The following is a 26,901-nucleotide window of genomic DNA, read 5'->3' as shown; positions in this document are numbered from 1 at the left end:
GTGTCCTACCAGTGTCATGTTCTGCTGGCTGTGAATGAACACACTTCATGATGATGCTGGGAGTGTAGCAATTTCCATCATTGTATGCAGGACTGAAAGACCACAGAGTGTCCTGCATTTTAGGGTACCTAAGTGTTTGTCTCCTGAAAGTTCTTTTCCAAACATTTGTTTCTTTTTAAACTTCTTTTCAAAATGTAGCTTTTCAAGTTTGCTCTTGCATATCTTTTGTTTTGTGTTAATGAGAGTAAAAGTTGTCAAATGCATTCTCTCAGTCTCAAGTGTGGGAAAATCTGGTAAATCTTGCCAGCAAGGTACATATAAATTATCACTGATCTCAATTTTCTACCTCTCTGGAACAGCAGGAAATCAGTGAAATGATCCCTGGTTTTTGTTCCATTACCTCTTTTCCTGGTTCATCCCGTGATCCTCCAGGCCAGGAACAGGTTCCCTGATACCGAAAAATGTAAAACTCTTGCAGTTTTGTACCTGGGTATTAATTCTGGTTCCTAGCTTCTCTTCTGGACAAAGAGGATTAAATTCTATCTCCATTGCAGACAGTTGCAAAACACCTGCCAATGTCAATAGGGCCAGAATTTCACCCAGAAATTTCACTCCAGGCTACCTGTGAAGTTTCTGCACCGGGGTGATGGCATGTCCCCAGCTGGAGCTCCCACTGCTGCTCTGCCAGAGCTCTGCAGGATCCCAGTGGGACAAAGGGCAGGGCATGCCCTTAAGTGGTTTTAGTTTTCTAACCAGTAAATGGATGTAACTCAGGGAGGTTTCTACTGCAATTCCTATTGCAACTTCTCTTTTCTTGCTTTTTCTTTAACAAGGTAGACCTCAGCATGGAGTTTTAGCTATTATTATTATTATTATTATTATCGAAAATGTATCTTTTTTTAAATCTACTTTTCCAAATATAAAAATGAAGTACAAATACATGCATATTCCCTGAGATTTGATCTCTTGTGTCATGTGTTTATGTCTTTTACTGCTCTTTAAGGCAAAAAAAAGGAGATGGACTTGGGTGGTTTGGTGTTTTTTTACTATAAGAAAATGAAATTAAAGTATAACTGTATTTAATAATTCAATACTGTTGTGTATATATATATATATGTTTGTATCTATGCATATATATGTACATATACATATAAATGCACACACATGTGATTTGAGTTGAAGGGCCAAGCATTAAATTGCAGACTATCTCTCCTGAGATAAAGTTATTTTTTTGACTTTTTTTAGCTGAGGATGATACAGTCTTCACATGGCTGTTGAACTGGAGGAATGTAGCAGCAGTGTAAAGTCTGTGTCATGCATGTGTCATGGGACTGAGAGTGCTGTTCAGTCCACAAGAATGGCTCACTATATGCTCTACACAGAAAAGGAAAATAAATCTAAATGTGACTGTACTTAACCAGTCAATTTAAAAATCTTTATGTGTCAAAAATTCACTTCTTTTGATGTCAGTCCAGCCAAGTATAGTCTCATGGTCATGTGCCTCTCACAGTCAACTTCCTCTTTGCTAGAGTCATGAAACCCAGCTGACAATGGTACATTCTGTGGTTTAAGAACTCTTCAAAATTTAGGCTGAACATTTGTCAGAGGCATTATTTAAATAAAGGGTTTTTGAATTCTGAGAAAGCATCAGTTCCACTGTACCTCTATTCTTACTTTCTCTAGGGATAGCACAGTCCTTTTTAGAAGCATCACTGAAGTCCAGAGAAAGATGGGCATCTGCATGGGGCAGCACCCAGGTGTAGAGGTGCTGAGATAGACCTGCCATGCCCTGTACCATGGTCCTCTTTTAGCTCTCCCTCTGTCCACCAAAACTGCAAGGGAAACGTATTTACAAATAGCAGAATTAGCTGTACCATGAGATTAGTTAAGATCTTTTTTAAAAACACGTGGGCTGGCCCCCTCTCCACCACAAGCCTTATAAATAACTTGCTTCCTGGCTGTTGTGTTGACAAACTGAGCTCCTTCCACCACCTCCGCCACCCCCACCTTCTCCCTTCACAAACACATGCTACATCTCTCAGGACTTCAAAGTTTATTATCAAACAATTTTGGGGGGTGGGAGGAGGGCAGGAGGGAGGAAAGAGAAATCAGAGTGTTCATATGGGTCAAAAATGTCAATTAAAGCCAAATGCTTTCTTGTTGCATGCTGGGACACATTGGAACTAAGCCTCAACCTGTTCCAAAAGTAAGACAAAATGTTAGCACGGAGTTCTTCTGGAAAGATTAGAAACCCTGAACTTCAGAAATCCTGCAGGATGCTGGAATAGACTGAAATCCACCCAGGTGTTGCACAGAGCCAGATGCTTCCAGCCTGTGTCTTGCTTAGCTGTCTCAGTGAGGCTCATTTAAACCCCCATTCCAAGGCTTTTATGCTCTCACTCAAAGGCCAGCTAATGACTGACCTGGTGAAAATCCCTCTTCAGTGCCAGTGGTTCAATCTACAGCACATCAGAAACTAAAATATTCCCCAATTTAAACGCAAAAACCTTACTTTATACTGGTTGCACAAACAAAAAATACCTTCTAGTAAGTGCTTTGCGCCCAGTGCTTTAAGCACAGGTCTGAAGGGTTTTATTTCTGTGTCAGTCATAAAGATGCAGAAATAAGTAGCGAGAAGTTGCAAGTGGCCCACCATGAACACAAAGCAAGTTAAATGCACAAACTCAGAGGTAAGGGCTTATCTCTGTCTCTCGTTCAGGAGTCTCCCAAATGCTGACTTGTTTTTTACCTATATGAAGCATCTGATGTCACTTTTGTGTGTGTGGGTGGAAAATGCTGTACAAAGGTTAAACAAGTTCTTTCATCCTTGCTCATGAAAGTAAGCTCGTATTGCATTTCCAGTAACCAAGTGCATTACTATAACAGGTTGGGGATTTACTTTCTGCATACGTATGTACCTCTGGTGACTAACTGGCCATGTGCTCTCTCCATTCCTCCTAATGTTGCTTAAATTATTGCTTAATATGAATGGTTTTGGCCCGAGTTTATAAAGGTAGTGCAGCCAACATTTCCAGCTATCAGTAAGTAGCCTTTGTACCACGCAGTCACAGAACCTGTAGCTGTTCTGCGTGCTATAGAAAGGAACTTTTCAGAAATTAAAGTGTAAAGGTTGCATCCCATAAAATAGCTGATTTCTTCAGCCAGGTACTTAAACAGAGAGACGTCACTGAGCCCAACATAGGAGCATGCATTTGCATTTGAGCACAGGAAAAATCCCACTGGCAGTAGCTTAATATTAAGCAACTGATTGTGAGTTTTACTACATGGAGGCCTAAAAGAACCTGGAATCATTGGAGTTACCTCAGTGGATATTATGCACTAGAGCTAACCAAAAGCCTCTGATAATGTGTTTTAGTCTTTTTCATTCTTTCTGGAGTGGCTGCTCAACACCTGTGGAGAAACACACCTCACAGCTGAGATATGAAGACCACGAACAAGTTGCACTCAGAGGTGCAGCTGGAGGTTGAGGAGCTTTACGTGAGTAATTTTTTTTTGCTGGTGTAGTTCCCGCACTGCAGGAGGGTAGGTGTATCAGCACGGAGATCATCACAGCTACCTAACGGAGGCTGTGCAAGCCAGGAGGGCTCTCAGCCTCCCACACTGCCTTCTGCTGCCAGCTTCACCTGAGCTAGCAAGTTCAAAGGCAGCTCAGATGTGCCTGCATGAGCTCCAGTAACAGCTCTGCACTAACAGCGGGAGCGCAGCACAGAGGCGTGAAATGAAGAGTAAGAACAAACAACCCAAATGGCCCGGCAGGAACTGAGGTGGGGTGTCCCATATCTTCTAGCAGGGCTGTTGATGGGAATGAACCCAGGAAAAAGCTATGCAGTTATGTGGGTGCATCTTCAGAACAACACACAGGCACAACACACAGAATCCTGGAGCCATTTGAGTTGGAAAAGACATCTAAGATCATCTGGTTCAATTGTTAACCCAGCACTGCCAAGTCCACCACTAAAGCATGTCCCTGGCTGCCACATTTACACTTTAATATATAATAATTTATTATATAGAAGACCAATTATTGTTCTTTTAAACACCTCCAGGGTTTGTGACTCCACCACTCCCTCGGGATAGCCTGTCTCAATGCTTGAAAACCCTTTCTGTGAAGAATTTTTTCCTAATATCCAGTCTCATCCTCCCCTGGTGCAACTTGAGACTGTTTCCTCTTGGTAGATCCCTTTTTATTTGGAAGAAGAAACCAATCTCCACCTGGCTACAACCTCCCTTCAGTGGTTGTTGTAGAGAGTGATAAGGTGTCCCTTGAGCCTCCTTTTCTCCAAGTCAAACACCCCCAGCTTCCTCACTGCTTCTCACCAGGCTTGTGTTCCAGACCCTTCCCCAGCTCCGTTGCCCTTCTCTGGACTCACTCCAGCACATCAATGTCTGTCTTTCTTGTAGTGAGGGGCCAAAAACTGAACACAGTAAAGTATTGGCTAAAATTGAGGAAAAACATGGTGACAACCCTTACAGGAGAATGTCAGCCCAGTACATGCTGATAAATGAAAAACAATGACAATCAGTAAGAAGAGTTTGGAAAGTCGCAGATATTTTGTTGACTTATAAACTGTGACAGTCTGGAAAAGGGTTGGATCACTCCTGATGACAACTCTGCAGGAAAGCTTCTGCAGAGTATGTAATCTGTGGGAGAAAAAAAGACAAATTATGTATTATGAGGCGAAAGACACAGGGAGGAAAACATTATAAACAGTATAATGTGATAGGTAAATGAATAATACACTGCCAACTGGCACACTGTGTTCAGCTTTGGTCAGTGCATTTGGAGGAGATAATACAGTAGCAGAGGGGATTCAGATAAAAAATAATTAAAATAAGTAGAGGAATGAAGAATTTTCTATGTGAAAAGATAAAAAGGATTAGGTCCATTTAATTTAAAGATGAAATAAGAGGGAATATATTAGAGGTTGCAATATGATGACTCTAATACAAATGAAATATCCTGTGCTCCTATTCAATGTTTCTCTCATTCAAAAAGTGGAAACATTACATGATTAAAATCCATAAGGAATGATAAAAGACTGCATTTTTTCTCACAACACAAATACAAAATTATTCTCTGTACTCTTTGTTATAGCAGCATTAAAATGGACTAAACACTTATAAAGAAAATTAGAATATGCAAATTCATTAAGTTCAAGAAATATTTTTCAAGAAGTTGTGTGTACATCATCTTTAGATTAAACAGATCCTGGTCTGATATAATATGCCAATTCCAGCATACATTCAGGAGAGGAAAGTATGGGAGGGAGAGTGCCATGAAATTTGTTTTCCTATAACTAGTGGCATTACTACTTTGGATATGATATCTCATGCCCTGTTGATACTAGTGACAAGCTGTTCATGAAGGTAAAATTCATCCTTTTACAATGGCAAAGCTTCTGGACTTTTCCTTGCGCTGCTGTAAGCCAGTGAAGTTTAAATTCTGCATGTTTGCATGTGGAAAACCCACTGCCAGTGCAGACCCAAAGCGTGCCTGCCCTGTGCCTCAGGCCAGAATAACAGAGAGGAAAAAATCCTCTTCTGGTGTGAAAGGGAAAAAAAAAAATTTTCCTGACAGATTATTTAAAAGCAAATAATAATACTGAGAGCTATTTGTAACTGTTTGGAAAAAAACTGAACAAGTCCCAGCAGAGACAGACTGGCAGGCAGAGAGCGGAGGAAACATTGCAGAGCTAATTAATTTATTACATAAATCCATAGCTTTTTAAGTGATTATCACTCAATATAAACGCCATGAGAAAAAAAAAAAAGGAACAAAAGAGCTTTCAGGAGCATCAACTAGCATCCTTTTGGGAGGATAAGACCAGTGTAGTATCGAACCTTCAGGAACAGGTGACTCATGACATGCTGCACGTAGTGGCCAGATTTGTCCAAAACCAAAAGCTCTTCCTTCCCCATACCTTAAAAAGTGAACAAACCAGACCAAACCCCCCAAAAAATCTCCAAGCCCACATACAGTACAATGAGAGAGAGAAAGAAAGAAAAAAAAATTTAAACCCCCTGGTCTTCATAACCCAGTTCCTCCTACATGCATTTCCCACAAACTGTCAACATCCCACAGGAATCTACCCACGTTACACATCACAGCACAATGCTCCCGACAAAGGCATCTCAACCCATGATGTTTCAGGCAGCCTTTCAAACCGCCTTCAGTGTATCTGGGTTCACAGCTCTGTAATTAGGTGTTAAGTTTGAGCAATCCGGGAATTTATGCAGGGAGATACCTCTTCGGCTGCTCAGTGTGATTTATGCCTGCATGGTCTGGCTGGAATGAACAAAGGTTTGCCCCGTGAAGAAAATGAGACTTTCCATACTTCTCGTAGGCTCCAGTTCAGTGAAGCACTTAAACGTATGTTCAGGTTCATCCCTATTTAAAACAGCCTTTAAACAAGCACAGGGAGCTCAGTGGTCCTTTCAGCTCCACGGGACTAAAGCAGGCATGTAACTGCTCTCCTGAACAGGCTTTCATTTACAAACAACATCAATAATAATGTTAATAATCATCGTCATAACAACATCTGCTCTGCTTGGCTTTACATGACAACACCAGGCTTCAGAAGTGAACTATGATAAATTAAAAGCATAGGTTCTTGCCATAAACAAAGCTGGGAAGATAGCATTGTGAATAACACTGATCCTTGCCAATACAGTTTTCTTTGGTACATACCAGAGTGTCGCAGGGTTAAAATGACCATTCAAAATGCCTCTTTGATGTGTGATTAACTCTCAGCAAGTGAATATTCCTAATGACCCAGAGAAATGAAGGCCGAGTAGTATATTTCATTTCAGTCTTCAAAATCAGGGGGTTGGGACAAAAAAAAAGTGGAAGAATATCATTTTAGGAGACCAGGAGGTAAAAGAGAAAATACAAGGCAAAATTATTGGGCCATGCCAGCAGTCAGTCCTACAGAGGGCTGCACAGCGTGTTTTCAGATGTTTTACTAATCATTACACTGGTACATGTTGAGAGAAATGCTGCTGGATGACTCTTCTCATACCCTAAGATATCTGCCCTGAATGGGAATAGCAACAAATTTGGCAATCAATTCTTGAAGTTTCAGCACCTACCATATCTCGCATAACTCACTTATCTAAACACGCATCTGCCTCTGTTTTCACCACACATGCCTTAATTACCACAAAACCTGATTTACATTGTTATCACTCAGGTGTATTAGATGTCTTCCTGCGGTCCCTTTCAACTTCCAGATGAACTTCGGATACACTGTAAGCCAGACAACACGTTGTGGCTCTATAGCTTACAATGGCCTATTACAACTGATACTCTGATATTCCCTTTATTTTATTTAATTTACCTTCCTATACATTTCAGTTAACAATTATGAAGAGCCACTGGCATGCAGAACTCAGTGGTGTTCAAGGACACCTGCCACACTGCCTGTAGGTGACTATCCAACCACACTGTGATAAAAACACACTTGCTTATTGTTGCTGCACATTGTTCCATAGTAATTTTTGTTTTTCTAAATCTAATCTTTATTCACACTTTTTTATGCTTCAAAGAAAAATTACATTTCTGAATTTTCTGAAGTAATTTTGCTTTTGAGGTTGCATCTGAAACAACCAAAATCTTTGCACTTGCTGTATATGTGGGTATGTATATAAATACAGATGTATGCACAATAAAATATATGGAGGTATCTTGATTATGTTCTTTTGGAGGAAATATTCAAAATTACAAAAGAGAAAATTTAGTGGTCAAAAGACTCACATATCTCAACTGGGACATGGTGCAATTCTCCTATTTGATCTCTACTGTGACTTTGTGCAAACCACATTATTTCAGGAAATGTTCTGATCTCTCTAGTCAGTGATTGTGAAGCAACATTATAAAGGAGGTTTTTCAGGCATATTACCAGTTTCTTATTCCATGAAAATGCAAGGGAGGAGAAAAAGAACTCTTATCTTACTTAGTCATTCAACATTGGTATTAATGATATGCTCATATATATGTATTAACTTTCTGGATTTTATTTGTATCTTAATAGTAATGTAAAACACATTGTAAAATCATAAAAGTAGAATTTTTTAATGTCTGAATCAGCACTGAAAGGACAGAGTGACAACATATGGATGTTCTAACAGATGGTCCCAAGCCTGTAAACCTTAGGACCTGCCTGAGTGCATCACCAGACCTCATGGCTCATGGAAAGTGATTTAAACGTGAAACATCTGGGGTTTACAATTAGCTCTGAAAAAGCAAGCTTGCAACTCCTCCAAATATAAAAACTTATTTTTGGGGGAAAAAAAAATCACAATTTTTTAATTGTTTAAAGTACTTTTGCTCAGGTCACAGCTTTCCCATTGTGTGGCCACAGCTCATAGAAACCAGTAGGAGAGGGGACAGGTTTGGCAAAAAGGAAGTATGAGGATGTTGACCTGTTTTTGTTTGTTTGCTTTTTGTAAAAGTCATGGTGATAAAGGCCAACATAAATTACAGTTACTAATCATATGGGTAATTATTAGGGAGAGCTGTTCCTAGTTCCAGTCCTAATTATGATGCTAGTAATTTCAGATGATTTTTTAACTCAGTGTGAGGTACTGCACAAAATCTGCCCATGAAAACAAGCAGTGACCATAAAGGTGTAAAATGAGATAATTACAGCCTGAAACAAAAGACAAAAAATGTTAGTACTCAATTATCTGAATGATAATTAAAACTTACATTTGATGGCCATAACTTAAGCATCTATTTAGGAACAGCCATTTTGTTCCTTCTTGGTCCTGATTTACATTCCTACAACAGTGCTGGAATAAAAAGACAGAGCAGTGACCAAATGGAGATGTCTGCACAGCCTTGAAGCAAAACATGCTCAGGATTTAAACTCCCCTTCCTGCAATGTGAGTTTTGTCAGGACCGATGGGCTCTTTGCTTTCATTCACAGCAGGCACAGAGGCAACCAAGTTCAGGTTCAAGAGTCTCTCGAAAGGCTCTTCAAGCCCACGTGCCTTTCTCTGTCTCTGTGGTGTGAGAGCAGTGGACTCCTCAAGCTCTGCAGTGCTGCTGCAGCACAGCTGCCACTGGAAACCTCTGGTGGGAAAGATCAATGGCACAGCTGCTTCCATTTCTCAGGTGGAAAAAAGTCTGCTGTCAAAAAGCTCCTCCACGGAAAGCGAAGGAAGGAAGATCATCACGTGGGCAGCACTGTAGGGTGATGAAGCCCTCACCTGCAACAGGTACAGCACCTCTCTTAACATCAACAGCGAAATCCTGAGCCCTCATTTTTTGATTTTTCCAGAGAAGGCATGTTTGGAGGGTTCTCCAGGAAGGCTGAAACCCTTTGAGTGCATCGAGGTGGGACCAGCCCATCCCAACCCGTGTCTCTGCACCAGCTCACAGACTGCCCAGTTTTTGCAAAAGAAAATAGTCTGGGCTGCACAACAGGGAGCAATAAATAAGGCAAAAAGGAGAGGAAAGAGCAATTATGAGAAACAACTTCCAAATGATCAGATCTTGATGTATTTATTTACACTGCTTTTCATAAATTCCACTGGCCACCTTCTTAATCCCAAAGATTCTGAAATATGCAGCAGAATTGTTATTTTCCTTGGATTGGGATACATTCACCATCCACAAGTCATTACTTGGGAACCCTTTTATGGTTAAGTCTTTATTAAAACCTTTCAGGATAAATAGTAGGTAAACTTAAAACAGGTTCCCTCCAGGTTTTACCAATAGAAACACAAGTGCTGTGTGTCCTGAGGGACAAGTGGTTTGTTGCCAATAATTTATCAGAATGCTCTTCACAAAAATATTCTCCCTTATTCCTTAATAAGCTCCATATCCCAGGTCTCTGTGTTCATGCACACTCCTACAGTGAACAGGTGAGAGACTGGGAAATCTGTTTGTTTGGGATTTTTTTTTCCCTTTTAAACAAAAATGCTTTTTAAATAAAAAAAAAAAAAATTAAAAAAAGGCAATACCTTGTCCCTTAATACATTAACTCTGTAGGAAAACAAATGTTTCCACAGAACATTAGCAGCAATCAAAGGGCAAACAATCTATAGTTAATCAAAGTAAACATTACGGATGACATAAGTCTGCTTTTGCTTACAGTAAATGAATGTATATAGGTATCTACTTGGGTAAATAGGCTTCACAAAAGTTGGTTTTTGTTTTTTGGTTTTTTTTTCCTGGAGAAAACTCATAAAAATTGGAAATTACAAATAGATATCTTTATGTCCCACTGTGTAGTTGCTCATAAACTTCATGTACATTTACTGTAAAAGTAAGATTGCCACTGATTATTACTGACTTAATGCAAGCCAAATATTTCTTTGAAGCAATCTCATGAGGAATATTTTAAATAGTTAAGATTAACCGATCACAGATGCAATTAAATGAAGTCATTATTTGAAAGTCCTGCTACCATGCAAGGTGTACTTTCCTCACAATATGCTCACTCCAGCCATGCTGGCCCCCTTTCTGGAGGCTCTTTTCCTGCATTGTTCTAGCCCAGCAGTCACTCTGCATATTGACATTTCTGTGCAAATAAACACGCTCAGAAATGAGGTTCCTTGGCATTTCCTGAACTCCAGAGTGTTTTCAAGTGCACTTCCTAATGCCTTTTACACTTGAGAAAGACTCGTATAATTTTAAAGAAGAAATATGAATTCTCGTGGCGTGAACCCGTGCATCGTGGAGAAGATAGATTTTGCAATGTGCTGCTGTTACAGAGCGGGTCGCACGCTTGTTTCTCTTGAATATTGTGCTGTGAGTAAGTCACTGTGAATCAAAGTGTCTCCTAAACCAATAAAGTACTGCACAATGAGCTCAATAATAACAGAACAGGGTTCAAAGAGCTGCAATCATTAAATAATGTGATAAGATGGAGATGGTCAAATATGTAAGGTGCGTGTTTAACTCTGGAGTGTTTAAAAAACTTTCGGCCTTGTTTAATTACTTATCAAAGACATTTTAATGCTGCTTTGCAAAAGGCCTTTATCTTGCTGAAAATTAAGATTTTCAATAAATTTTTGTTGCCCTCAGGCTGGATCATTGCAGTAAAAGTGCATTGATCAAGGAACATAATGATTCTCTTTCCCCACGCCTGACATTTCTACCATTTCATTTTTAGTAGGTTTTTCTTTGATTTTCTCAATTATTAGCTTGTTTTATGCCTGTGAGAGTATATGACAGAACAGAAGAGATGCATAGTTAGGGCTATTCAGCACAGCTCCATCATACTGTTTTTATACCAGCATAAAATTGGTATAAGACAGTGATAAACCAGGTCTGTAACAGCTAGTGCTTCATATCTCAAGAAGGCAGAGTTAATCTCTGTTTTCATAGGTAGCCTTAGCTACTGCATAGTTGCTCTCATAGTTTCTTTTTGTTTCATAATTAAGCTCACTGTTCTGGTTTGCCAGTCCCTCACATCTTGTGAAAGCCCATGTGATATCCAGGGTACAGGAGCCTGAATGTGCTTAGTTTTGAGAATATTCATCAGACCGGGGGATTTGGGTTTGCAGATTCCCTGTCAGAGGTATCTCACAGCTGCGGCTTGCTAAGCTCAAATGCTCACATTTGTTCATCACAGAGAAGGAAACAAGACTGAATTGATATGTGTAGCACGAGAAGTAAGTTTTTATAAGCCAGATGCAGAAAGACAGTTCTGGCTTCTGGGATGTGTGCATGGACAGAAAGGATACCTCCCATCACGTCAGGGTTTGACGACTGCCACCGCAGCATGTCGAACTTTTTTCACAGCACTATTTAGACATCCAGGCAACCATCACTGATAAAGCTGCAGTTTCGTGATAGCTGTCACATACATTTTGTTTTCAGCTGGCTTCATGTGTTGTAAAATCAATCCACAGCCCTTGCCATAAGGAGACATTTGTTCCTTAAGAGGAGAAAGATGTGCCGAGCGATGTGGGAAGAGGGACGCGGTGAACACTTTCAGAGGGGCTCTCAAGGATGCAATCTCACAGCTGGAGCTCATGATTTCCTCTTCCAAAGTGTCTCTAGCCACCTGTGTCCCACCTATCTGCTGTGGTCCCATGTTCCTGCCCTGCCTGCTCCCTCCCACCAGGGTGGGTGGCCCTTGCCTGCCTACACAGCAAGCAGTGAAGTGCATTTCTGTCAATGCAGCTGGAATCAAGGACTGCAAGGAAGCATCAGGCTTTCTGCAGAGCCAGCTCCTGCAGCTCCTGGAGCTGGTGCAAGGACGGAACAGAAGTGTGTGATGGGAGCAGGCAGGACATTAAGCTACCACTGAGCTTCATCTCCTGGTTATGGTTTCACATCTCACTGAGTCCTGCCACGTGCTCCTGCCCCATTCCCCTTGGGATGGCTCTGGTGATCAGATAGCCCTGGGGCATATCAATTCAGAGAATCGACCCAGTGGAAATCTAACACTGCATACAAATAGATATGCAAATATAAGAACAGTTTACTGCCAAATATGTCAACCTGTCAAGTGAGATGGCTCACCCTAAGGCCATGAGACTTCCAAAGTCAGCATGAGGAGGGAGGAGGGTACCTGCAGCTGGGATTAAGGGGCAGGGGAGAGGGAACAGGACCTTTCTTTTCAGTGGAAGGTGGACACTGACTTGGCAGAGCTGCTTTTAGTATGAAGACACCCCCTCCAGTTCTGTGACAGTAGTGGTTTGGATGGAAGGGGGTTTAACAGGGGGCAAGATTTGTAGAGGCAAATTTTAGCTCCTGGAGGCTCGTCCACCAGGGTTGATTTACTGATTAGTGGAGGGAAATACTCTTCCCTGGTCAGGTGATGAGGGTGCCCCTATCTCGGTTGTGACCATGAAAGGAGCCCAGAGACATCTACAACTACCTGAAAGGAGGTTGTAGTGAGGTGGGGGTTGGTCTCTTCTGCTGTGTCTCAAGTGAAAAGATAAGAGAGAGTGGCCCTAAATTACACCAGGGGAGATTCAGATTAGATATTAAAAAAAAAGTCACTGAAAGAGTGGTTATAGGCATTGGAATAAGTTTTACAGGGAGGTGGTGGAGTCACCACCACTGGAAGTGTTCAGGAGCTGTTCATTGGAACAAACCACTAGGCCTAGTAACAGCAGACACAGATCTTTGGTAGGAAATTGTGCTATGTATTTTAAATCTACTTTATACTAAACATGTATATTTTCAGTCTAATGCGAGGTAGAGAGAAATCCCCCAAAGTTTTTCCTAAATGGATAGGGTTTTGATAATGTAAGAAAACCAAAAATAAAATTTCCAAGCCTCTCATACTAAAAATAAAACTGAAATAAAGTTAAAGAAACAAACCTTCTCAAATATTCTCCAAAGAAACTGTTGTATTTTGCAATCATCAAATTTCACCAGGAGTCACTGAATTCTTTTTCATTCTCGTTTTTTGCATAACCAGCCCTTTGTCCTCTAGTTTGCACTGGGCTGAGTTTAGGGGGTCAACTACTGCTTTTTTCTGTTACTGAATTCATGAAGATTCCTCCTTAAGCACTCTTGCCTGTTATAAACATATTCTGAAATAATTTAACTGCCTATTAATTAGACTAACGATTTCAGGATTGCTTTACATGTGCAGTATGTCAACGGGTTCGGTTCTCTAGACATAATAAATACACTTAATAAAGATGCTGAAGATTTCGTGTGTCTGTGTGCATCAGAGGAAATAGGAAATGAGCTCCACAACTGGTAACATATGGAGAGCAAGAAATGTGGCAGGTTTGTTTCTGCTTTATGAAATTCTCAGGTTTCAGCAATCATGCATATTGTGCATGTGGTCTGTCAGTACAGTTTACCTCAATTGACTCATCATTTTAATCAGTGAAAAGCTCATCACCTGTCCTATATGCTAAAATATTGATAAATAATATATGTGGAAATTAATTACTATTAATGTATAAGATCTTGCTATATCAATAAATTCCCCCTGTGCAGAAGGAATTTGTATAATTAAGATCATTTATCTGCAAAAAGAGTGAGTGTTTGAAGTTGCCAATGGTACGTATCACAACATTATAAGAAATTATTAAAAAAATCTACACTGAAAGAAAAGAAAGAGGAAAGGACACATTTCCCTACACAGGCAAGATATTGGAACCTTGGAGCTTTTGAAAATTCTTGAATGCTAGACACTCAAATAAAATGTTTTGTTTATTCAAGATTTGTTATTCAACATAAGTATAAAGACTGACAAGAATGTTAGGTAAGCAACTCAGTGAAACTTGCAGGACACAGCATCATCTTATTTACTTTGTTTTAAATGTCTGCTCAATGCCAAAGATCTGTGCTTTATTTTAAGTTCTGATGGATAATTCAGGGCAAGTAATTTTGTTTCCTTGTGTCTTCATTTTCTCACACTGATCTCTGTGTTGAAGGATACTGGGGTGAAGTATTGGAAATATTAACTGTTTGATTATCCCTTTCTGAGCATCACTGCTCTTGCCTCAGGACAGCACAGAAGAGAAGTGACATACACACAATTGCCCAGATTTTTGACCCTGCTTAGGAGAAAAAATAAATTGTTAGGTAAAAGGTATTGCTCACTGACACACCAACACTAGGGGTGAAATTCTCGTCCCATTAAAGACAATATGGCTTTTACCATCACCCTTGATAGGTTGGTTTCATTTGCTTTTGATAGGATTTTGCACACTGCCTCATTTCAAACTACACTTATTATATGTTTCACTAATATCTGAACTTGTAAGGAAAAATTATCTCCTCGGGATGAATGTTATGCATGAATAAGGTGATGAGGAGCAGCCATTTTATCCAGAAAGCTGAAGTATGACAATCTGACCTAAAATTTATAACAGAAGTAAAATAGCAGCCCAAACTGTGGACATTATTTTGCCTCTAAAATATACATCTTTGTTCTATGCCTTGGTTGCCATAGAGGTATGGTTTAAACTGATGTTTAAAATGTTGCCCAAGAAGAAACAGGCAGTTTATTGCTGCTCCCTGCTTCTGTTTTTCCCAAGCTGCAGCAATCAAACGAACAAGGAAAGTCATTTGTACAAGGTGGAGTAGATATCTGCTAACATGCCTGCTGGTTTTATGGTGGAGTAGAAGGAACAGAGCTTTTACCGCTCGCAGAAGAACACTCTTAAACTTGCATTTATTTACATAGCATCTATGGCATTTAGCCGACTGAAGAGAATTGATTAGCAAGAAGGCTGTTAAACAGCAGTCCTATAGCAGGCACTGCACTGAGGATTAGGGGTTTATTTCGCTAATTGGTGCCCTCCTGTAGTCTTTATGAGTCAATTCTAAAAAATAAAGGAGCACTCCAAACTGTGTTTAGAATAAAAGCAGAGTGATGCTTTTCATTGCACAGAAATCCCGTAGCTGAGCTCTTTTAGAAATGAGTTTAGGATTTTTCCAGCCAAATTATTCCCCTCTGCTGAAGCCTTGCTTGCAGCACTGTACCCTTACTTGTGCTGCTTAGCCCTAAAGAGCATGGCATGCTGAAAACCGGACGTGTAGCACCCAGGGTAGGAAAGATGTTGTCCTAATTCCCCACCACAGCTGCCTGGGATGTAGGAGCCACACAAATTTGTGAGAGCAGAGCCCTCAAAGGGGCTGGGCTCATGTGCCAGCCAGCAGCAGCACTACACACATGGCAGGCACAGCTTCCACCCCACGGAGACAGCACCACAGGGGCTCATTACAATGTTGTCTCTGCACAAGCACAGTGTGTGCACCTACGGGCTGGAATAACGCCGTGGGATTGTGGTGGCAGCTGCAGGGTGGGACACAGGGAACTCCGGGACACCCGCTAAGGACCAGGCATCTCTTGCAGGCAAACTAAACTTGCACAGGGGAACTAAAGAGGGAAGTATGCTTCAGTGTGTTCCCCCTTATGTTTAGAAGAATGTTTTGTCATGGGAAGCAGAAATAAAGCTCTCACCTCAGTGATTTAAAAGGCAAGCTGAAAGAAGGAGATGCGCACGCTGAACCCTGAAGAGCAGTGTTGGTACTAGCACAATGGGCTAAAGGGCTACCTGGCTCCAGCTGGCTCCTGGAGGTTTCCAGGGCATGGAGAGCACCACTAGAGGGCTCACAAAGTATTTAAAGGGTTATTACAAGTGGCACATGAAAAATATTCTCATTTTACTTTCTGTTCCTCCATTTGTACATGCAACGTACTTCAGAACTGAACCTGCTAAAGTGTACCTTTATTTTGAAGTCAGCTTCATGGACTCTCACAGGCTCACCTCCATATGGGGACACCAGCACCTTCTGACTTCTCCTGTGTAAACAGGCCTTCCAGGGGAAACAATTTTGGTCTGATAATGCTGCAGTTATTAACCAGAGTCAACTATTCAGCAAAGCAATGCTTGCCATTGCCAGCGCTTCCAGAGGAAGGAATGAGTTCAGAGCATCAGGTACAGCAATATCTGTGTATTGTATATATCAGTGCTTTGGAAAAAAAAAAACCCCAAAACAAACAAAAAACCCCAAACCAAACAAAAAAGCCCACAATCAGCTAAACAAAAAAACCCTCCAAGCCATAACCCATAACCTTCTTTCCCTTCCTCTTCTTATGAATTCTGGAATAACAGACTGTCAAGGATATGAAGATTTTGGTACATTGCTCATGGGGCCCGGAAGTTGGCCATCTCTACAATTAGATATGAAAACTATTTGTGGCATCTAATAAATAATGCTAACTACCCCTAAAACACATTTCCTCTTATGAATCAAGATCTACCTTTGTCAGTTGGGGAGAATACAAAACTAGTATAACAGGTTTTCTTTTTTGTCTTAGCCCTGAGGACCTTGTTACAACATTTGGTGTTGAGAGTAGAAATGTTCTAATATATAGCCCCAAACTAAAAAACGTGAAGGCAATAATCACAGGAGTATTTCAACGTTAACTGAAATGAATTTCTTTTTTATTTTCTACCATTTTTTTTTCCCCTTTCCTCTCTGAAAGAGGCTGCCAAGGGAATTATTATGATTACTCTGCATGTTTTGCAGATGGTTGGCTGCTGCACAGGGTTCTCAAGAGAGGTCAACATCCTATAGCATCCAGCTTGGATGCTGCCCTCCACACCAGCTGAGCTCTGGAAGTCCTTAGTCAGCAAAGCTTTTGCTGACATGCCTAATTGCAGTCTCTGGGACATGTCACCTCCTCGAAGCCCAGACTGAAGCCCTTTCCTGAGCTGGGACTTGATTTTGCTCTCCTATTAAACCTGATGGAAGTAATCCACTTGCCAGGAATGGAAGTCGAATGGGACTTTTTAACATTTTTTGATATTTATATATACATACATATACACAGATACACATACACATACACATAAAAGGTATAACTTCAATGTGTTCAGAAGGATGTTCAAGGATGTTTTCAGGAGTTTCAACTAAACCTCAAAAGTTTTTTGTCAGGGATACTGGAGACAAGGAAATTGGTTGTATCATGCCACTACTGTGAGGGTAGGAATCTTTTCTGCCTTTTGGCTTTGCTATATGGCATTCAGTCAAGCTGTTTGGAGAGACCATGATGATGGGCTGGAGGGAGCAAACAGGCTGTGTGTTTATTTAATATGTAGCTTTTTGGTACAAAATTGATAAATGCACCTTTCTGGTAACATTCCACAGTGAAGTGGAAGAGAAAAGGGGGCAATACTGACATAATGCTGTAACACCCACTTGTAGGGTCCCCTGCTTTCTGTATATAATAATGTATATATAGATACCAGTAATGTAGACACACTGTATTTAGCCCCTTTCCATGATAGGTTAAAGATCAAAATAGTAGTAGCAACTTCCCCAAAGGCTCTGTTTGGTTAGGATACCCATCTCCACTCCTCCTTTTAAAGAATGAAGATGGTACAACAAATCCAGACTTTCAGACCCAAAGAGAGGTAGAGGATCAGTTGCCACAGGTTGTCTTGGGGCCAACCAGCCCACATGGCTGACAGGACCTGGGTTGGGAACAAGCACTCATGCTTGTACTGAGATTTTGCTCCTGCAGAGGCAAACATCCTGGACTGGCATCAACTCCAGCTGCCCAGACCTCCAGGGCTTTAGCCTTAGGGGCAGACAAAGAATTCTCTGCCATTCAAGGCCTACAGGAGACCAGAGCATCAATCCGTTCTCCCCCACATGCACACTGAAAGAAAACTCCTGGAAATCTGTCTTCATTACAGCGGGATCATCCTTCAGGACAGGAACATGTTTCCCTGACACAGGGACAAATGCATGGAGGTGATAACGTTGAGTAAACATGCTGAGATTGCAAAGCCACCTTGAGTAAAAACTGGATTTTCACATCCTTAAGGTAGTTAGAGCCTCTGCCCTCATTATCTGAACTGCACCCACACAGGCAGTCCCTGCAAATGTAGCACTGTACAAGTTTGAGCTTCAGATTTATTGTTTAAAATTATTTTGAAACTAGTGACTTATAACACAGGCATATCTGCTGAATTATGTCAACAAGTCACGGTTCTTATAATTTGGGGTTGTATGAATCTTAGATTTCTAAAAGGCAAATTATATATTTATGCTAGAAACTGATGGATTTACTATAGTTTATTTCAAGGTGGGGTTTTTTTTGCACAAAGATGCATACCAGTATTTAAGTATGATGAGGTTATATAAACCAACAAAAGCAAAGAAATTGCAAACTAAGATTGATGATACATTCCTAACTCGTGCTGTTGTGCCTGGTTATTGCAGGACTGCCAACCAGCTCATGAGAATTACATACTGCAAACAGAGCTCTGTGTGTGCAGGGGGGAAATCATTCTTTTGAGTTCACCTTACTTTCTCTGAACTTTATTGGCATGTTTGAGTCATATCTCCTTTTTATGCTTTGAGCTTATGGAGCCTGCAAACTCAAACACAAACCTCCTGGTGGATCAGGGAGAACAAGGCTAATATTTTCTTCAGACTCCTGTTTAAAGTACAACCACCATCTTAATCAGAGAATCATAGAATCATAGAATGGTTTGGGTTAGAATGAAGCTTAAAAGTCATCTTGTTCCAAGACCCCTGCCATGGGCAGGGAAACCTTCCACTAGACCAGGTTGTTCCAAGCCCTGTCCTTAAAAACTTCCAGGGATGGGGCATCCACAGCTTCTCTGGGCAACCTGTTCCAGTGCTTCACAACCCTCACAGTAAAGGATTTCTTCCTAATACCTAATCTAAATCTATCCTGTTTCAGAAGCCATTGTCCCTTGTCCTATCCCTACATGCCCTTGTGGAAAGAATTGTTCTGGTTTTACCACAAAAACATGCTTTTCTGGCTTCTCTTTGCAAATCATTCTTGATCAACCTTGTTATTTCCAGAAGAGACACCAGCCAGTCTTGTTCCTTTTTTTTTTTTTTTTGGTGGCATATAGGAAAAGGAGAGGCTTTGCAGAGCACGGGGAGGGAGCTGTTACACATAGTGACCACAGGTTTCTGTTGGTCTCTGTTTTTACTCTTTCCTAGAGTTCAAAAGCACACATGTCTTTTCATTCTCTTACTGGATATGAGTATAGTTTCAATCCCAGAGCAGTGGTATCTAGAGAGGAGTTTAATCATTTTTCCTCTCTCATTTTACACTCTTATGTCCTTAACCCAGTTTAAATGGTGAAAGCACTCTGGACCAGTGATTTCTGTCAGCTCAATATGTACACAGTCCCTAACACTACAGAGCATCAGCCCAATGAAAACATTAAGTGCATCTCTGATATAAATGCTAAATAATTGATCACAGATCCCTAAATCATACAATGCAATGTAATTTCTTCTGATTTTGTTACACTGTTATTTATATCAGCGTATGGTATCGATAGAAGAAATTTGTAATGAAGTCCCAGAGATGCTTTGATTTAATGTGGTTACAGGGGCTATCATTACAAGTGGGAACAAATAGCTCTAATGGATTTCCTAGTACCTTGTTTTCATCATCCGTAATAGACTTTCATCTATGCTGGTCGGAACTGTAGGATGTCCATGTGTTCTGCACCCAGACTTTAACAGATCCATATTTTATGGCCCTACAGTAAAAGTAATTGCAGGTTTTATAATGTCTGTGTACTGTTCCGACTGAAAGCAGTTCATTTAGAGACTTCTGGAAAGTTGAGGTGTTTCAGTTGCAAATGCATGAGTTGAGACGGGCTCCAGTTGTGCAGCCTCCTTTTAATGGGGGCACATTCCAGAGATCTTTCTTTTCCTTTCCCTGTATCAAAAGAGAAGAAATGTTTGAACACGAGGAGTTTAAGCTGAAAGGATCCTGTTCCTGAGTTTTATCAGTTCAGAGGGAGTGCAGAAGCGTGGAGGCCGGTACAGAAGATGCTGGCAGCTGGAACAGCCCATGAGGGCACTGTGCCAGTGTGGCTGCTCCTCACCCCCTTCCCAAATCAGAGCCTTCGGCTGCAGCTCACACTTGACAAAACTCAAGAATCGATTTTGACTCACTGTCTGACCTCAAATTAGCTTTTGAAAGCCGTGCAACCGTTCTTGGCAATCTCACCATAGGAAAGCAGGAACTAAGGCAAGCAGAGAAAAACAAAATCACTTCCTTTCTCTTTTTTTTTTTTTTTTTTTTTTTGGTGTTAAATGGCAAATTATACTGTCTACCTAACATTCAAGGGTTCTGCCAAACATTCGTACCTACACAGCCCTCCACAGGGCTGCCTCCTGCCCCCATGGCAACAGCCAGCCCTGCAGCAAGAATCTGGCCCAAGGAGCAGGAGAAGGTAACAGGGGAATGGGGCTTTTTAAAGGAACAAATGCCCTCTAAATTCCAGTTCTGTTATTCGCAACTCTCAAGACCAAGAATAACTTGGTCTGAGTGTTAACAGTGCCTTTTTACTGCATATGATGAATGGATTAATCCTGTTATTATCAGAACAATTAATCTTGCTTGGCACTCCAGGCAAAAAAAAATCCAGTATGCTGGATTCCACAGACATGGCAGTGCTTCATAATGTTTTGTTATCTTTTCGATGTATAATTAATAAGGAGATCAGGGAATCCAGGAGAATCAGCCAGCATTAAAATAAGCAGAAAACAGTATCTGGAGTTGAGTCTCAGCTATTTCAATGACAGTATCAATTGAAAGAAAATTCCCCAACTAAGAGACAGGCAAGATCCAGTTGCAGATGGCTACAACACAGATGCCACTTGTTAAATTACCTGAAACTATTTTTGTCATAACATGAATTATTTGTTCTCAGTGATTAGTCTAATTTTAAAATGTTATCGTTTTCACCATACATTCCTTGACTGGACTGCTCCAGATGTATGAACTAGAGAGAAAATGATAGCCAGCCTATATCCTTGGCATCATTAGGCTCCCAAAAGCAGCCATTCAGCATGAAAACTTATGCATGGCCAAGAAGGAAAATAAAAAAAGCTTTAGTCTCATGGATAGGCGGTTAGATAATGTACTAATCATGTCATTTATTTATTTTCAGAATAGCTCCCCAAAATTACAGATTTTCCTTGACCCAAACAATATACATTCTTCCTCCAGCTCTAGAAAACCATGTGAATCAAACAGTTATTTCCAAACACAGTATTTCTTGGCTTAAAAATTACCTCCCCTCCCAAAACACACACACACACACACATTATCTCTTTACGTCCTTTTCCCACCCATGTTAAATACTGATTCTGAGGCTGCACAGGTGACCATACAATATTTGTTACATGCCTGGTTCACCTTGCTACTTGGAAAATAAGAGGTAACAACATCCTTGGAGATCCTGCATGGATCAGTGGGGGTTGACTCTGCTGCAGCCCTCATGTGGCCAGGAAACCACCAACCTGCTGTGGTTCAGAAGTTGTCTCAGCCGGACAGGCATTAGTTCATATCTTGTTGACTAGTAGCAAAACTTTTATTCATATCTTTAGAGGGGGGAAAAAAAGTGGCACTTCAGAAGGAGCTGATAAATTATACCTTCACTTTGCAACATCCCCAGCTGAATGTACCACAGAGCAGTTCTGTGTCACTCCAAATTGCTCATGAGGAACTGGTGTGCTGGTGCACACACCTGATTATGGGACTTTGGGGAATTAACTCCTACATATCACTGAATCAATTCCCAAACAAATGTGTGAACTCATCCTGATGAAGAGAAATAGTCCGCTTCTACAGCTTTTGCAGCTGGAACATGGGAGGAACAAACTAAAATACAGCTCCAGAAAGTAGGTTTGTGAGCACCAGGTTGTACTCAGTCTAATGGAGCATAGAGTAGGGAACAGGAAGGATTGGAGAAAGTGTGGTGCCTTGGATAATCATGCCATAATAAATAATAATGGCCAAAGCAGAGTGACAGAATTGGCACAAACCAATGCGGATGCTGGAGGTGGGGAAGGGCACCACAGGCCCATTGAACCAGATGTTCTCAAAAGGCTGTGTGTGCCCCTGGCCAAGCTGCAGGGCTGCAGGCACGTGGCAGCAAAGCTTCCTCATCTGCCTCTAGCCTTGCCTCCAGGCTGGGCAGATCCCCAGCCTAGGAGAGCAAGAATTGTCTTTGGCATTTTATGTAGGAGTAAGAGGAATACAAAAAAGAGCTCCATGATTTTCTAAAGGACTTGCAAGGTTGGTTCATCACATGGTTGGACCCAGTGCTCTGTTTTTTCCATTCCTTTTGTTTTCTTTGGCTCTAAGAAAGGATATAAATTTTCTCAGTCCAATTGAAATATCATCTTCTACCTATATAGCATCTGTACTATGTGGTATTTATTTGCAAACTATGCTCCTATATATTTCGATTCAGAGATTGAAAAATCATTATGCTTTGCTTTCCAAATTCCTACATCTCCTCAACTTCCAGTCTAAATACTAATTGCTACAAAAAATAAAATTAGAGAAAATTAGTACCCTTACATCTGCAGCAAGGCAGAAATGGATATTTTTTTAAATAATTTTTTTTTTCCCCTCAGGGTTTACTTGAGCGTCAAAAACTTTTACCTTGCCGGAGGTCAACAAAGAAAAAGAGTGATATGAGGGATAATATAATCACTCCAACATATCTACCACTTTCTTGCAGAGAGATAACCAAACACTTCAAATATGAGTGGACTCAGAGACCATGGTAGTTAATGGAAACCTGTCAGCTGACATTAATGTTCAGACCTTTAATTATTTTCTTCCAACTAAAGAGAAAAAGAATAAATTCCACCATCTATATAGCAGGTCATAAATCATTAAGTGAATGGCAGGATCTTGAAAAGGGTTCTCCTGATCCCTACAACACCCAGCTGCTGATGGTCACATCAACCCATCTTCTCAACCCAACAATGAAATTCCCCTTCAGCCACCATGATGGCACTTAAGTCTTAGTGGAGCTCTCATGAAAATACACAAAGCAGGATTAAAGCTTCCCTAAAATCAAGTGCATTTTGCAGACTCAAGCCATACCAGATACGTGGCAGGGGTCAGACACATGTTGTGATTAGAGATGGTTCAGTGGAAGATGTTAAGGGAGTTGGTATGGGTGATCTCTAAGGTCTCTTCTAATCCAAACCATCTGTGAATCCAGGCTGGAGCAGGTTTGCTTACAGAACCTGTGACCCCATGGGGGACGCACGCTGGAGCAACCTGTTCCTGAAGGACTGCACCCCATGGAAGGGACCCACACTGGAGCAGCTGGTGAGGAATTGCAGCCTATGGGAAAGACTCACATTGGAGAAGTTCATTGAGGACTGTCTGCTGTGGGAGGGACCCCACAGTCGAACAGAAGAAGGGTGTGAGGAGTCCTCCCCCTGAGGAGGGAGGAGCAGCAGAGACAAATGATGAACCGACCGCAGCCCCAGTTCCCTGTCCCCTTGTGCCAGTAAGGGGGAGGAGGTAGAGAAATAGGAAACGAAGTTGAGACAAGAAGAAGGGAGAGGGGAAGGTGTTTTGAGATTTGTTTTTTATTTCTCATCATGCTACTCTGCTTTGATTGGTAATAAATTAAGCCAATTTCCCCACATCAAGTCTGTTCTGTCCGTGACGGTGATGGGTGAGTGATCTCTCCCTGTCCTTATCTCAACCCATGAGCCTTATGTTTTATTTTCTTTCTCCTGTCCAGCTGAGGAGGGGAGTGATAGAGTGGGCTTTGGTGGGCACCCAGAATCCCAAAAGGGTTAACCCACCACGACTCATCAGACTTTTCTTAGATGAAAACATCAACAATGAGAGATGAACCAGACCCCCAGATAGTGTATATTCAGTGGACACTGGGAGACTGGAGACAAGTTCACATGGACTCTGACTAGACCTTGGTACACATCCAGAGACTCCTGTGCTCACAGGTGTGTTTCCAGTGTTTTCAAGAATGCTCCTTGGAGGCAGTCATCCATGGAGCCAAACTGAGGATCCTGGAGTTCTTGATCTAACTGAGCTCAAGTTCTGCACCAGAGAGATTGGAAATTTCTGAAACCTTTATTTTAATGGGATCTCTTTTGCTGGATTTGGGGAATCCTTTCCAGACCAGTGGACATGTTTGAGACAGCTGGTCTGAGGCCCAGCACACTCTCAGTCCTGCCATGAAGCAGATTCCAGAAGTGTGATGTCAGAGAAGGACAGGGCTGGGAGCACAACCACCAGCCACAGAAACACACTGGTTCTTCAGTAGCAAGGATCATGAGATGCAAGTCCAGGTTTGCTAGTACCCCATTTCAATCACTGTGCAACCATTTTCTTTCAATTGCTTCACAACTTTTGCTTCTGTTTGACTCATAAATATGGTGTAAAGTTTGTGTTTGCCTTTTTTTTTTTTAAGGAGCTTTTTACAAGCTAGAAGTCCTGTGTTTTCAGCTGAGGTAGTTGCAGACTAACACAGCTCTGATGGCCACACCATTATCTTGTTGTTCTGTACTCATTTTAGTGTCTCTAGGTATTTCTCATTGTTCAATTTATAACAGGACTACCCTTGAGCTTATTTGTGTACAGGGCTAACCACAATAGGGCCCCCTTTCATAATTGTGTTGAGGTAATGCCCAAGGCTCTCCACAAGAAATAAGAATAAATGACATGACACAACTGTGCTGAGTCACACCTTTTTAAAACCCAGCTCTTTTTGAGGGACACAAGAACACAGATAAAAACAGCCACAGGCAGCAAAGAGCCCCTTCTGAACAGCTCCTGGTAACTCATTCAAGTCAGCGGTCATAAACAACAATAGCACAGCTGTTAGATAAATGGGATGCTTACAACTACACACAGAAAACCTAAAAATTTCAGCAACAAACCCATTAGCTTTTACTACATGAGTGGTACAGGACCTGCTGTTTCAGTAATGTTCTGCTGGGTCACATAAAACCTGTAGAGAAAACAGAGAGAAGTCTGGCATCCATCCATTCCTCCATCTGTCTGAGGGCAGCTGGGAAACTGCCCCATTCAGTCCTCAGGTTCAGGGATGCTCTAATGCTGCAGCCACTGCCAGGTTATCAGAACTGTTACATGGCCAGCATGTTTACAAGCAGCTTCAGTTTGCAATGAATGCCTTGTATCATTTTTCACTAACAATTAAAATAAAAGCTCTATTTTTTTACAACTGTTTTGAACTGGCCCCACTCCTATGATATGTAATATCACAGACTATCAGCACCACTTCTGGATCATCTCATCAGCCTATAACCATATCCATTAATGTCCTTTTTACCAGAAATTTTATAACTGTTTTTACCACATCCCATTAACATCAGTAACCCACAGCTGCATGTAAGACAGTGGAGAGCATATTCTGGAAAATACATGGTGTATATTAAAAGCATAGGGACACACCAGAACATAAGGTAAAGGCATCATGAGCCTGGAACTGCTATTTTTTTCTAGGGTTTTCTTCTGAGTAAGGTGGTTTTCCTTTTTCCCACTGCTCTAGATAGTCCTCCTAATTTGTTATGACTCTAAAAAAACAACAACCTAAGAATGAAGGAATTAGATTAAGTCCTTCCACTTAGTTAATTTCCATGATCTAATATTTCTCTCATGTTCCAACACAACTCTGTGCTCTGCTGACGACATCAGGGCTGAGGAAGTCTCTTAGAAGGTGGATTCAATTCAAGGGCAAGACAGACCAGAGACCACTTAGCTCCCCAAACAAAGTATTCTTGGTTTAGTGTGCTTGTAGATGAGCCAGAAGAGCCAGAAGCTGTAATGAAAACACTTAGGAAACCAAGCCCCTTTGGATATAGAAGATCAATAATGTTCTCAACAAAGTTGAAAACAATTCAGAACATGGTCTCTCACCAACCTGCACTGTAATGTTTTAGTGTAGTTTCTGTGGATCTCATTTTTGGCAATATCTTGAAACAGCAATCAATACTTGCCCAGGGTACGCCTTCCCTGCCATTTATTCTGTTATTCAGCCAGTGGCAGCAAAAATCATTTAAGGACAGCTAAGCACTGATATGTTGCTAATGCTGAGTATGGGTAACGAGGATCAAGACCCTTCCATGCTGGATACTGCAGAAGAAAATATGCCCAGATACCCATTGCTGTAGCAACTGAGCAAATCTTGCATAAAATAAGTAGCGATGGAAAGTCACTAGTGGGCTTCCTACCCATTCGTGCTGCAAATAAAAATGTTACCACAAAGACAGTAGACTCTAAAAAGGAATGTACCATCTATCAAATGGGCTTGGCTTGTATGGAGGAAAGAAGACAGGCAAATATTTTAACAATATGGGGATTAGGGTTTTGCGGCAGCAAAGTAAAGTTGGTTTTGTGGGACTGATTCCTGGTATGTGTTGCTGTTGTTTTTCTGTTGGTCTGTATTTTATGTTTGCCAGAAATGTCAAAGTGTGAGATGTAAGATTTTGTTTTATGTCCATATATTATGAAGGAAGTAAAGCAAAGCAATCCATCAATCCAGTGACTAAGGTTTAACCTTTCTTCCTTAGACTGCTTCTCCCGCTCTTCCAAGAAACTGTGAACTCTCTCATGCCCAGGAAGTGCAACAAAC

General features: G+C 41.1%; 1 long non-coding RNA gene across 1 annotated transcript in view; it reads left to right on the top strand.

Annotated features, from left to right (window-relative positions):
• Nucleotides 1-24,394, top strand: part of LOC116783209 — a 29,098-nt gene extending 4,704 nt beyond the window's left edge. The window contains exons 2-3 of the long non-coding RNA XR_004355563.1: nucleotides 16,216-16,392; nucleotides 22,892-24,394. This is a non-coding gene — a long non-coding RNA (uncharacterized LOC116783209). The remainder of the gene's footprint in view (nucleotides 1-16,215; nucleotides 16,393-22,891) is intronic.
• Nucleotides 24,395-26,901: the final 2,507 nt, after the last annotated feature.

Source organism: Chiroxiphia lanceolata, chromosome 2, assembly GCF_009829145.1.
Source record: "Chiroxiphia lanceolata isolate bChiLan1 chromosome 2, bChiLan1.pri, whole genome shotgun sequence".
In the NCBI taxonomy this organism is placed as follows: Eukaryota; Metazoa; Chordata; class Aves; order Passeriformes; family Pipridae; genus Chiroxiphia; species Chiroxiphia lanceolata.
This window is presented reverse-complemented; position numbering and strand designations above follow the sequence as displayed.